This window comes from Hypanus sabinus, chromosome 17, assembly GCF_030144855.1.
Source record: "Hypanus sabinus isolate sHypSab1 chromosome 17, sHypSab1.hap1, whole genome shotgun sequence".
Taxonomy (NCBI): domain Eukaryota; kingdom Metazoa; phylum Chordata; class Chondrichthyes; order Myliobatiformes; family Dasyatidae; genus Hypanus; species Hypanus sabinus.
Window position 1 is genome coordinate 36,705,450 of NC_082722.1, and position 13,163 is coordinate 36,718,612.

Genomic DNA, 13,163 nt, shown 5'->3' on the forward strand with positions numbered 1-13,163 from the left:
AGTCACAGCAGGACAATAAGTGTTTGACAACCAGTCTGCCAGTTATCTATCCTGGAAATCAAGCTTTTGCAATACCATGGAAGGACTAAGTTTCAAACCTAGCAAAGAGCTAGACATTCACCGCAAGTGGTTAGATGGGGAGTCGCTGCAACATGTCAGTAGGGTAGAACCGTACACATTAACTTTCTAGTCAAGGGTTTACAAATATGGCAAAGGCTGGAGAAGTGCCATGGCTCTCCAAAGGTAATTGAATCATCTCTCTTCAGCAGGCTCGATAGTTTTCCAGCACTCTCACACAAAGATCTGAGGAAGCAACTGGAGCTTACATATTTATCGTGGGAACTGAAAGCCACAATAAACAAGGGTTGCCTACTGGGACTAACTTTCTTGGATACTGAAAAAGGTGTAAATCTTTTAGTGGAGAAACTACCAAGCAACATGCAAGAACAGTGGATAACTGAAGGGTTCAGTTGTAAAACAAAGCACCATGACTCCTACCTGCCATTTTCATTTTCATTCTTTGTGCAATTTGTCTGCCTCCATGCAGAAATGCAAAATGACCTTCGTTGTATCTCTCAACTTGAGTTACATGTTATTTAACAGAAGATCTCCAGTAAAAGCATGGAAAACCAAAAATCTCTGTCACAGTCAACAAAGCTTGAAGTACAGACCTCTACCATGAAACCCAATTAATAAAGTCCTGTCCATAAGAACCCTTCCTCTTTATGGAAATACAGAGGATTCAGAAAAACCGTTCACAGATCAGAGGCACTCAATATGTTTCAAATATGCTTCAGCAGAGCAAAAGACTGTTATCAGACACTGCAGTGTGTGCAACAGTGACCAGCACATATCAGCACTTCATTCAGGGCCGGCCCCTTGGGCTTCTATTGGTTCCAGCACATCAGTAGCAGAGCATGGTGGGGAGACAGCTGAACATTCATCAGATGTAGCTACTTCATGCCTAGTTAGCATCTACCCAAAAGGACATTTGAGCAAAAAATAAAGGCATTGTGATATTGGATGATCAAATCGCATAACAAGGTGACATTGGCAAAGTCAGCATGCTTTAACACATTCATTATTGAAAGCTCTATTTCCTCATAAAATCTAAAGACATGTTCTGGAACATCAGAAGTTGTCAGAAGAAAGGCCAATGGATTTGTCATTGAGTCAATAGGAGGCAAAGTCCACTTGCTCTTGCCAACCCTCAATAGGAACTGCAACAGCAGGGGTGAGCTCCCAACTCCTAAAGCTGCATGCGGTCATTTATATCTTGAACGTAGCTGACAAGATTCCCCCCACTTGACTCTTCTGCTGAAATTCTACTTTGGTTGGCAGAGACGTCATCCGTGCACGTAAGATACGTGAACAGCACAATGGTCAGCACATTGCACCTTATGCCCATTGACTAGACCTAGGCTGGGTCATAGTAGGTGATGCCTGCCTCAGTGGTGCTCATCAGCACATTTAAGACTAACGTCCTGAAGAATGAGCACCCAAGTCAGTTCAGACACTGAAAGTCGAATTTGTCTCTAAGTGAAGATTGTACTTAAGCAAACTAAGAACCCTGACATACTTGTCTCTACTGAACCAGATTAAGGCAAGCTGGTCTTCTGTGACTCGAAAGATGATTAAGAAGGTGAAGTCCTCCTTCAGATCATGGAAAAAAAGGGTTTAGTGACAATCGTGTAGCTCCCCTTCCTTTCCACTCTCCATGACAATTCCTACCAAATTACAGAGAGAAGGCCTTAGTTGACTCATGTCCCTTAGTTGCACATTGAGAAGGAAGCCAGAAATGTAAGATCATTATGCAGAGCTCATGGATAGACTCTCAAGGAACAATCATACTGAGTTAGTGACTTCATTGGATCCTAACACAGGAAACTGGTATTTGCCCAGTGTTGGCAGTTACCATAACCAGAAGCCTGTACAAATACAAATTGCCTTTGATTCAACTGTGCAGTTCTAAAGGAATATCACTGAGCAATGTGCTGTCGTAGGGTCCAGACTTTATCAATAGTCTGCTCAAGGTCCTCGTGAGCTTTAGAACCAAGTCTGTCACAGGTGGATGTCAAATGAATATTTCACCGCTTCCTCATGAGAAAAGATCAGCGAGACAACCTCGGGTTCTTGTGCTTTCATGAGCACCAACTGCACAATAAGATTCTGGAGTACTGCATGAGATTTCATGTGTTTGGTAATCTGTCGCAGTCTGTGGCCTTGAGAAGACAGCTATCGAGGGAGAGAAGGAATTCTGGACAGAAGCATTTATGGTGTTTAATCATTTAATAGTGCAAGCAGCTTGCTTAACATGTTGGTGCAGACTAATCTCAGACTACATTAGATTGCATCCAACAGTCAAGCAGCATTCCCCGTCTGGAGATCTGGCCAAAGGTCTAAAGACTCTTGATCTTGGGTAGGCCATCCCTCTTGTGCAGCATAGTTGGGCCTTAGATGGGACCTCATTATAGACATCCTTACTTTCCAGCTCATTGATACTGAAAGACCCTTCATGTGTGATGGAGTACTATCAACAGCTATTGGATTTGCTGCTCTAGTCAGTTTCTAGGAATGATTCATGTAAAGAGGGTTGACTCTGGACACTTGTGGGTGGGTTGTCTCACTCCTAAAAGAAAAGCATGAGCAGTGGCAATTGTGGTGTTCCTCCCTCCAGGATCTTAAAGGCTTGAAGATTCCAAGAGCCTACAAAAAGGTTCCACAATCTGGACTCAAAAGAAAAGGGTAATATGCCAGTTAAAGCTATTGCTGCTCTTGAATACCTGAAGGTCATAGATGTTGCTGGATATAGTGCGATTGAATTCATCCCAGGCCAGACAAAGCTTGCTCCCAGTCCAGATCTCACCAAACCAAGGCTTGAACTTAGTGCTGCTGTTCTAGCAGTTGAGATGGCAGAGATGATAACCAAGTAACTGGACACAGGACTAGATGATATCAAGTTCTTTACCAACAGCTTGGTTGTGCTCAGTTACATATTTAATAAATCAAGGAGATTCTGTTTATGTACATAATAGGGTCCAACATACTAAGCGATCAACCCAGGAAAGCCAGTGCAAGCAGCTATGTTCCTCCTGACCACAACCCTGCTGGTCATGCCACAAGAGGGCTTCAAGCTAATCTGCTCACCCTCTCTTGTTGAAACCCACCAGCAACATCATCATGGCTAGTATTTTCAAATTGAGAATAGTTAAAGACTGTGTAGTAAGACTGTCTTCAAGACCAGTCTCTGAGACTATCTTTCTCTTGCTGAGGACATTATGAAATGATCAATTGATTTTTGTTTCAATAGTTAAGTTTGACATACAATGGATAACAGATGGGGAGTGTTCTGGCCCCTGAAATACAGTTTGATTTGCATGAACATCACTTCCTGTATGTCAACTCCTTTTATATCATTTCCTTTGCGGGTTAATTTGCATTTTGTTTTGAAGCACACTGTCTCCACCTTCTCTTTATTTGCCCTCTCTTATTGTGAGTCTTAGGTTTTGTTAACGTTGGTAAACTTCTAGTAGGTACAGCACTGTGCAATAGTCTTGGGCACATATATACTGTATAACTAGGGTGCCTAAGACTTGTGCACAGTTCTGTAGTAGTTTTATGCATTGCACTGTATTGCTGTTGCAGAAAAAACAAATTTCATGATATGTATGACTGAAGAAAAACCTGATTCTGATAAGGGTCTCGATTGTGGACTGAGAGTGGGAAGAGGTGTGGTCAAGGGGAATCATAGTTGGGAAAGGGGCAAGAAGAGATGAGGGAATAAGAAGCACTAGAGAGACATTCTGTCATGATGAATAAACCAATTGTTTGGAATCAAATGACTTTGCCTGGCATTTCGGGGCTGGGTATGTGTGCACCCATGCCCCTCCCACCACTCATGGCACTCTTTCTCTGCCACCAGTCCCACACCCCTCCTGGGGCACTCCACCCTCACCATTCCCATCATCCTTTGCTCCTGCCGGATTTACGAACTCATTCTCCGCTTCACGTTGACAAATATACTATTGTGCAGAAGTTTTAGGCACCCTAACTATATATACTTAGGATTTTTGCACAGTACTGTATATTTTGAAGGGAGCTTTGTGTTTATTGCTTATTGTTATTAAGGTATCATTGCACCATGAGTTTAACTTGTCTACATGGCATAGTTATGGAGTCTTGCAGATCTGTTTTACGTTAGTTAAAGCTGGTTGTGAGAATAGTTGTCAGTATTAGTATATTCATGTGCACAACAATCCGGTATCGAATTTAATACATACTATTTTTTTTGCAGTTTCCCAAGTAAAAATTCTCATTTTAAAAATCCTGAAGAAAATTTCCATCTGGGGTGAATTTTGAGAAAGTGTTTAATTTGCTGCGTAGCTTTGCACACACGCACTGTGAGGGCAGTAGACTAACTGTAGTTCACAAGGCCTGGGCTGTTTGGCGTATGGTCCATTGTTTTTCTTAAGTCCAGGGTTTTCAATGATGTCAACAGTAGTGCAACACCCAGTTCAACTTCTACTGAGATTTTCAAACACGTTGTTCTGAATCATGATGGGCTTTGTTTACTCAAAGAAAAACCAGCATGATAAAGGTTCAAGCTAAATATTAAAGATCAACTCTGCAGAGCAAAGGTCAAAGAGGGACCCAGTAACTATTGCTGTTCCTTTCAAAAGTTTTCGGTCAGAATTGTCAAAAAAATTCCAGCATTAAAGAATGAATCTATGTTCACCCCATCAGAAGTGAGTATAAAGTTTGGAGAAAGACTATTGACAAAAGAGACGACTCTCATGCAGAGAATTTGCCACGGGCATATCTATAAGGCAAACAACTTCATGTCCAAAATGGCTTTTTTCTATTTCAAATTTAAAGGTCACATTTATCATAATGGAAGGTTGCTTGCTATGTTGGTAGAGCTTTCATTGACTTCTGCAATATTCATTGGCTTTCATTGGCTTCTGTAAGCAGCAAAGTATCATACTTGGCACTTCTCACCACAGGCAACCTGGGAGGTTTCTGAAAGTGGGACTGATAATGACTTTCACTGTGAAAGAGCACTGCAAACATTTTTCAGAAGGCAAGCCTATAGTAGCCAGGTCAACTTCCTCATAGTTGGTGCATTAGGGTCAGGTACACTTTTTAACCATTATGACAAACTACACATTGTAGCTACTTTATAATACCCAGTGTCCTGCTGAATTATATCTTCAGATTCTGCATGCTTTTAGTGTTAATACCACTTTGCTAATTAACTCTGCCTGTAATCAGGTGGTCAGCAGCTTTTAGGGTTTCTACCGATATATGGATGTTGAGTTTCATTTCTGTTTTAGAATAGCTGTATCTAGCATCATTGTAAATATCAACATTTATGTTTATTTAAGTCCAACTCTCTACACACCTTGTCAGATTCAAGATTTGAAAAGCTTTTGTGTCTTTCTGTCATAAATTTTCCGTTTAAATTGTGGAATCTACCTGGCTGACAATATTCTGGTTTGCACCCCCGGGACTGGCCATATCCACTGAGGCTAAATGCCCTTTTCGTAATTGAAGCTCCTTACTGAGGTAAATTGCCATATCGATGGATGATTTTCAATACACCAGTAGCACGTTCCCCATCAGTCTCGTCTTTTACTGATTATAGGCCAGTCACTCTGACTTCAGCAGTTATGAAAACGTTTGAACATTTGATGTTGGCCTACCTTAAATCCATTACTGGTCATCTTCAGTTTGCTTACACAGTAAGTCACTCAGTTGAGGATGTAGTTAACTTGTGCCTTCGTTACATTCTTCAACATTTGAACTCCCCCAGCACGTCTGCAATGTTCTGTCTAATTTGTAATGGCCAGTGTGTGCGAAAATCTTGTGCTGCGCAATTTTTTGCCCAGTGTCAACACCATCTGCGAACTGAATAATGTCTTTGATTAAAAACAGTATAAGTAAGCCAGTTCTAAAATCAGCAGACAGATCAATGCAAGCTCCACATTGTCAACACCATCTGCATCAGAACTTGAAAAGAAATGTGATTGTTTATGACCATGAAGTATACCTAACATGCCAACGAGGTAGAGGGTGGCAACCTTTTGTGCACCGTTTAATTTCCTTTGTGCGTCAGTAGCAAAAGATGTGTCTGTGCGCACACCTTAGAGGGATCATTGCACTTGCGTGAGGATCTTGTTTTGTGGATTTTAACTCCACCTTGAACGCTGTTGTTCTGGAATTGCTCCACAATGAGCTAAACCAGCTAGCTGCATCCTGCAGTGTTTGTCAGTGGATTATGAACTTCCTGATGGGAAGGAAATGGTATGTAAGGCTGGGCTCCTACTTGTTCAATCCAATGTCTATAAGCTGTGTTCTTCCATCCTTCCTGTTCTCACTTCATACAAATGACTAAATTCAAAGACAAATCTGTTAAAATCCTAAAGTTTGCAGATGACCTGGCTGCAATTGGTCTCATCTCATAACGATGTGATCTGCTGTCAAAGGGAGTAGGCCATATTGCAGCATGGTGTGCTCATAACAACTTGGAGCTTAATGTTATCAAGACAGTTGAAATAAGGATTGACCTCCACTGACAATCCCCTACCTGCCCTCTCCCCTTGGAAACTAATGGTAAGGCTGTGCCTGTGGTCAAGTCATTAAAATTTCTGGGGACCCACCATGACCAATACGTTGAAGTGGTACAAGCACATTACGGTCATCACTAGGAAAGCCCAGCAGAGATGGTTCTTTCTGCTCCATCATGGGAAACTTAACATCTCAGGGCGCATCCTGATGAATTTTTACTCATCCAGCATTGAGAGCTTTTCGTGGCCAGCTGTCACCATTTGGTTTCCTGCTGCCTCCCCCCTCACCAAGTCCATTTTGAAGTCAGTGGAGAAGACCATTGGCTGTCAGCTGCCAACATTAGAAGACCTGTCCATCGTCAGCAAAGAGCTGAGACAAACTACTGCTGACTCCACCCACCATAGGAGTTATCTATTCACTCAATTGTCATCAGGAAGACGCCATAATACATCCCCACCATGACTCCATGTCAACTCCGAAGCTTCTTTGCTGTAGCTATCCAGCTTTGCAACAAAACTCTCTCGGGCGTAATACCCTAACTGTCCCTGCACAGCATGCATTAAATTCTCTTTCCTGCTCTCCTTGTTCTGTTGGGAATTATTTAGTCCGCTCACATATTCACACTTACTTAGGTTTGAATGTTGACATTTTATGCTTGTGACCATTCTGCTAACTGTTGACTGCTCATAGCACTTTGCATTGTTGTGTTGGCTGCTATTGTGATGTCTGTCGTGATATTGTCCTGTGTTTTACGTTTGGCACCAAACCACAATCAATTCTGGTATACTTCACATACTGGCAATAAAGTGATTTTGATTCTTGTGCACCAGTGATTTATGTTTTGTGCCAGTGTTTCCATCTTTGCTATCATTGTTTACCCGTACATAGACACGAAGCAAAAAGGATGCAGGATGCAGGAGGAACTCAAGGGACCAGACGGCACCCAAGGAGGGAATCAGACAGTAAACTTTCTGGCTTGAGACCTTTTCATCTGGACCTGAATTGTCAAATGTTGATTTGACCCCACAGTTTTTGCCTTACCCATCGACTTACTCCAGCATTTTGCTCTTTCATTGAGATATCTCCATTAAAATGAATATATTGTGCTCCAACTGAAATTCTTTTGCATTTTTGAAAGTCACTAATATCATGAATTTGTATGTACATTAAAACGTTAAAAGCTGCGTGTTTAATAACTTGGGTGAATATCCTCATTTGTTAAACTGCACACAAACCTTTCCTATAATGCTTGATTAGAGCAGGAAGCAAAATTTTAGCATTGGTGATAGATTCTGTATACTTGCTGATGATCTCACCAGACCTTTAGCTCAGACTTCTGAGTTTTAAAGTTTTCTGTAAGGCCTGAATGCACCAGGTATAAGTGATTCTATAATCATGTTATCACCTCATTGAAGTTAATGTCATTTGTCTGGTGTGGCCTCTAGAATCTGTCAAAATGGCAGACATCCCACCTCTCCCGGAAGTTCCGGGAGTCTCCCGTATATTGATGGTGGCTGCCTGACACCCGCAAATTATATACAATATCCCGGAAATCGATTTTTTTTTTAGAGAGAGCGAGCGCACCATGGCAGAGTGTTTCAAAAAAAGGAAAATAAAACGTACTTCACTCCAGACTACACTAAAGTGTACCCCTGCCTAACGGGTCAAAAATAATGACAGTGTTGCTGGCTGCACTGTTTGCAACAGTGACTTTTCTATTGCCCATGGTGGGTTAAAATGTAAAATGCATGTTGAGGTGAGTTTAACAGGTGTCATTCGTTTGTTAGCATAGCTAACGTTATTTAAACTAGCTGGCTCGCTGCTCAGGAGCTGCTCTGTTGCAGACATCCCACCTCTCCCGGGATTCTCCCGCAAACTGATGGTGCTACCTCCCTGAAATGAGTTTTTGCAGGGTGGGATGTCTGAAATGGCACATGTAACCAAACGCAGGCTCTGAGTTAGAAATAGGATTATTTGTGCCCTCATCTTTAACTTCTACAATACTGTTTCTCCAGAAGTGCATCTACAATTTAACAATGCCACTTTTAACAATTACAATTCTGACACTCAGCAACGTAGGTGTGATGTACTTTTTCTCCTATGCTTGGGTCTGAAATGAGTTCTGCTGCTTGGAGTCTCCTGTTGCAGTTACATTGGCCAACTGTGAGTTTTCTGACTTGCTTCCTATGTATAGCAATTCAGTGTAATTTGATAACTTTGTAAGTTTGGACAGTTTTATCTTTTTCCTCATCCAGTGCTCATCATCAGCATTAGGTATACATCCCCATGGGTTCCTGCACTGCACTGAGCTCTGTAGCAGAGTAACCAAGGAAATATGGCAACTCCATGCACTTCATTTGAGACTTTTCTCAGACGATGCAAATTCCTTAAGTTTAGATACACAATTTACAAAAACCTGCAATAATGTTGCATTTATTTACATGTACTTCATGAGTGTCAAGGCATCTTTAGAACCAGGATGAGCAATTTGAGTTAAAGTTAAAACAAAAATATTGGGAATGTTCAGCAGTTCTGTTAGCATCTCTTGAGAGAAACATGAATATGGTATCTCAGATGATAATCCTGGACTATTGATCAGAATGTATTCAATCCAGCCTTCACTTCATGTTTGTTCTATGTGCAATCCACTGATGCACCATCAATAACTCACACTGAGACGTAGGCGAGATATCGGCTTTTATTGACTGGAAGAAGGAACCAGGAGTGAGTGTCTATCATACAAGGTCCTGGAGACTGAGGCCGATCTTCAGGCCGCAGGTCTCCTTTATACAGGGGCCTGTGGGAGGAGCCACAGGAGCAGTCAGCAGGGGCGTGTCCCGACAGGCACATAGTTCACCACATTCACCCCCCCTTTGTTTGAAAAAGTCCATGTAGCGAAGGTTCTTACAAGTCAAGCCGATCAGGCGGTCGAATCTGTCGCTGCGATCTACGTAGCACCGGCTGTGACCGCATAGGTGCCGGCAACATTGGCGATTGCACAGGGGACGGGGGTTGCGCGTGTTCTTGCCCACTAGGCGCCGGTGAACCCTCATGCATGTGCGAGGCGCCTGGTATAAATGCGTACGAAACGCCCGGTATACAAGTGTCGTGAGGAGTCTGTGTAGGGCCTGGTGAGTACGGTGTCACCTCTGGTGCAGGGTTCACAGTTACCGGAGAGCCTTCAGGGTAGTGGTCTGCTGCACCTGCGGGTGCCAGGTCGCGGATGGAGACCGTGTCCTCCCGCCCATCAGGTAAGACCACGTAAGCATACTGGGGGTTCGCATGGAGAAGGTGAACCCTCTCCACCAGCGGGGAGTATTTATTGCTCCTCACATGTTTCCGGAGCAGCACTGGCCCCGGGGACGTCAGCCAAACTGGTAGGGTGGTCCCAGTGACAGACTTCCTGGGAAAAGAGAATAGGCGTTCGTGAGGGGTGGCATTGGTGGACGTACATAACAGAGAGCGGATAGAGTGCAGTGCTTCAGGGAGGACCTCCTGCCATCGAGAGACCGGCAACCCTTTGGACTTAAGGGCTAAAAGTGTGGCCTTCCACACTGTGGCATTCTCCCGCTCTACCTGGCCATTACCCCGGGGATTATAACTCGTGGTCCGACTGGTAGCAATGCCCCTAGCTAGCAAATACTGGCGCAGCTCCTCACTCATAAAGGAGGACCCTCTATCACTGTGGATATAGCAGGGATACCCGAACAGAGTGAAGAGCTGGCGCAGGGCTTTTATGACGGACGTGGCAGTGGTGTCGGGGCAGGGGATGGCAAAGGGGAACCGTGAGAACTCGTCAATAACACTGAGAAAATAGACATTGCGGTCAGTGGAGGGAAGGGGGCCCTTAAAGTCAACACTCAGGCATTCAAAAGGGCGGGTGGCCTTGACAAGTTGTGCCGTGTCAGGACAGTAGAAGTGCGGTTTGCACTCGGCACAAATTTGGCAGTCCCTGGTCATCGTCCTGATGTCCTCCAGGGAGTACGGCAGGTTCCGAGCTTTCACAAAATGGTAAAATCGGGTGACCCCCGGTTGGCAAAGTTGTGCATGAAGGGCGTACAGCTGGTCGAGCTGTGTGCTAGCACATGTTCCCCGGGATAGGGCATCAGGGGGCTCATTGAGTCTGCCAGGCCGGTACAGGATATCATAGGTGTAGGTGGAGAGTTCTATCCTCCACCGCAAAATCTTATCATTTTTGATCTTGCCCCGCTGTTGGTTGCTGAACAGGAACGCAACCGAGCGCTGGTCGGTCAGCACAGTGAATCTTTTGCCAGCAAGATAGTGCCTCCAGTGCCTAACAGCCTCCACTATGGCCTGGGCTTCTTTCTCCACCGCGGAGTGCCGAATTTCAGAGCCTTGGAGGGTGCGAGAAAAGAATGCTACTGGTCTGCCTTCCTGATTAAGGGTAGCAGCCAGAGCGAAATCGGAGGCATCACACTCCACTTGGAAGGGAGCGGTCTCGTCCACTGCATGCATCGTAGCTTTGGCAATGTCCGCTTTAATGCAGTTGAAGGCCACGCAGGCCTCAGCAGAGAGGGGAAACGAGGTAGACTTGACCAGGGGGCGAGCCTTGTCTGCGTAATGGGGGACCCATTGGGCGTAATAGGAAAAAAACCCCAGGCACCGTCTGAGGGCCTTGAGAGTGGTGGGAAGAGGGAGCTCTAACAGGGGGCGCATACGTTCGGGATCAGGCCCAATAACCCCGTTTTCCACGACATACCCAAGTATAGCAAGGCGGGTGGTACCAAAAACACACTTGTCCCTGTTATAAGTAAGGTTCAGAGCTGCGGCCACTTGGAGAAACCGTTGGAGGTTGGCGTCGTGATCTGGCCTGTCATGACCACAGATGGTGATGTTATCCAGATAGGGAAATGTGGCCTGCAGTTGGTACTGGTCCACCATCCGGTCCATTTCCCTCTGGAAGACAGAGACACCATTCGTGACACCGAAAGGGATGCGCAGGAAGTGATAGAGCCGGCCGCCCGCCTCGAAGGCGGTGTAGGGGCGGTCCTCTGGGCAGATGGGGAGCTGGTGATAAGCGGATTTCAGATCTATTGTCGAGTACACCTTATACTGAGCAATCTGGTTGACCATATCCGCGATGCGGGGTAGGGGGTATGCGTCAAGCTGCGTAAACCTATTGATGGTTTGACTATAGTCCACCACCATCCTATTTTTCTGCCCAGTCCGAACAACAACCACCTGGGCCCTCCAAGGGCTTGTGCTCGGCTCAATGATCCCCTCCCTGAGCAGCCGCTGCACCTCCGACTGAATGAAGGCCCGGTCCCCCGCGCTGTACCTCCTGCTTTTGGTTGCCACAGGTTTACAGTCGGGGGTCAGGTTGGCGAACAGCGGTGGGGGAGGGATCTTGAGAGTGGAGAGGCTGCAAGTGTCGGTAGCGCAGCTGTTGGCCTGGTTCTGGATGGGATGTGTGTGTCCGTGTGTGTGTGTGGTCAGTAGCGGGGTATGTGAAGAAGTCCCACAGAACTGAGGATTCTTGACAGTGAGTGGTGGGAGGAGCCCGTCGTATACCATAGTCACACTTTCGAGATGGCTCTGGAAGTCCAGCCCCAATAGCACAGGTGCACACAGATGAGGCATGACCAGCAGTTCAAAGTCCCGATATTCTGTGCCTTGCACCACCAAAGTCGCTACACAACCCGCCCGGATGTCTGCGGACTGCGACCCAGAGGCCAAATGGAACCTCCGACTGACCGGCCGCGTTGCAAGTCCGCAGCGTCGCACTGTGTCCGGGTGAATAAAACTCCCAGTGCTGCCCGTGTCAAACAGGCATCCAGTCCAATGCCCCTCCACCTGGATGTCCATCATGGATCTTGCAAGCTGGTGTGGGGCGCTTTGGTCGAGAGTCACAGTGGCCAGAGTTGGATCGCCATCGGGGTACCCGGTCAGCATCGGAGGGTCGGGGGCGGGGCATGCTGACGCCGACAAAGATGGCCGCTCACATCCGGGGTACCCGGTCAGCATCCGAGGATCGGGGGCGGGGCGTGCTGACGTCGACAAAGATGGCCGCCCACATCCCGGCATGCAAGATGGCGGCCCCCACGTTTCACCCGCAGCGCTGCACTCCGCTCGAGGTTGAGACTTACAGACCTTGGCGAAGTGGCCCCGCTTTCCGCAGCTGGAGCAGGTCGCTTCTCGCGCTGGACAGCGTTGTTGAGGATGTTTCTTTTGGCCACAGAAATAACAAAGCACGAGTTTCTTACGGGCCACAGCCGTGGTCTGGGTCGGGGAGCTCGTGGAATGGCGACTGGCGGCGGCGTTGGCGAATTCGCTCCCGGGAGCCGGCGGTGGCGGGGTCTGAGGCGTCCACGAAACCGGCGGGGAATCGCGCGACTGGACAGCGTCGGCGTTATGCCGCGCAGCTTCTAGAGCGTTGGCCTTCTCTATCGCCGAGCTTAAGGTAAGATCCGAGTTCTCCAGCAGCCGCTGGCGCATGTACACTGACCTCAGTCCCGTCACAAAGGCGTCTCGCACCAGCAGCTCCGCATGCTGTTCTGCCGTGAGCGTCTTGCAGTCGCAAGGTCGGACGAGTGTCTGTAGTGCTCGGAGAAACTCAGCGCACGATTCGCCAGGCC

The 13,163-nt window shown here is 46.3% G+C and overlaps 1 protein-coding gene across 5 annotated transcripts in view; it reads left to right on the forward strand.

Annotated features, from left to right (window-relative positions):
• tox3 (TOX high mobility group box family member 3) overlaps positions 1 to 13,163 on the forward strand; it is a 101,413-nt gene that overhangs the window by 40,742 nt on the left and 47,508 nt on the right. The window lies entirely within an intron of this gene.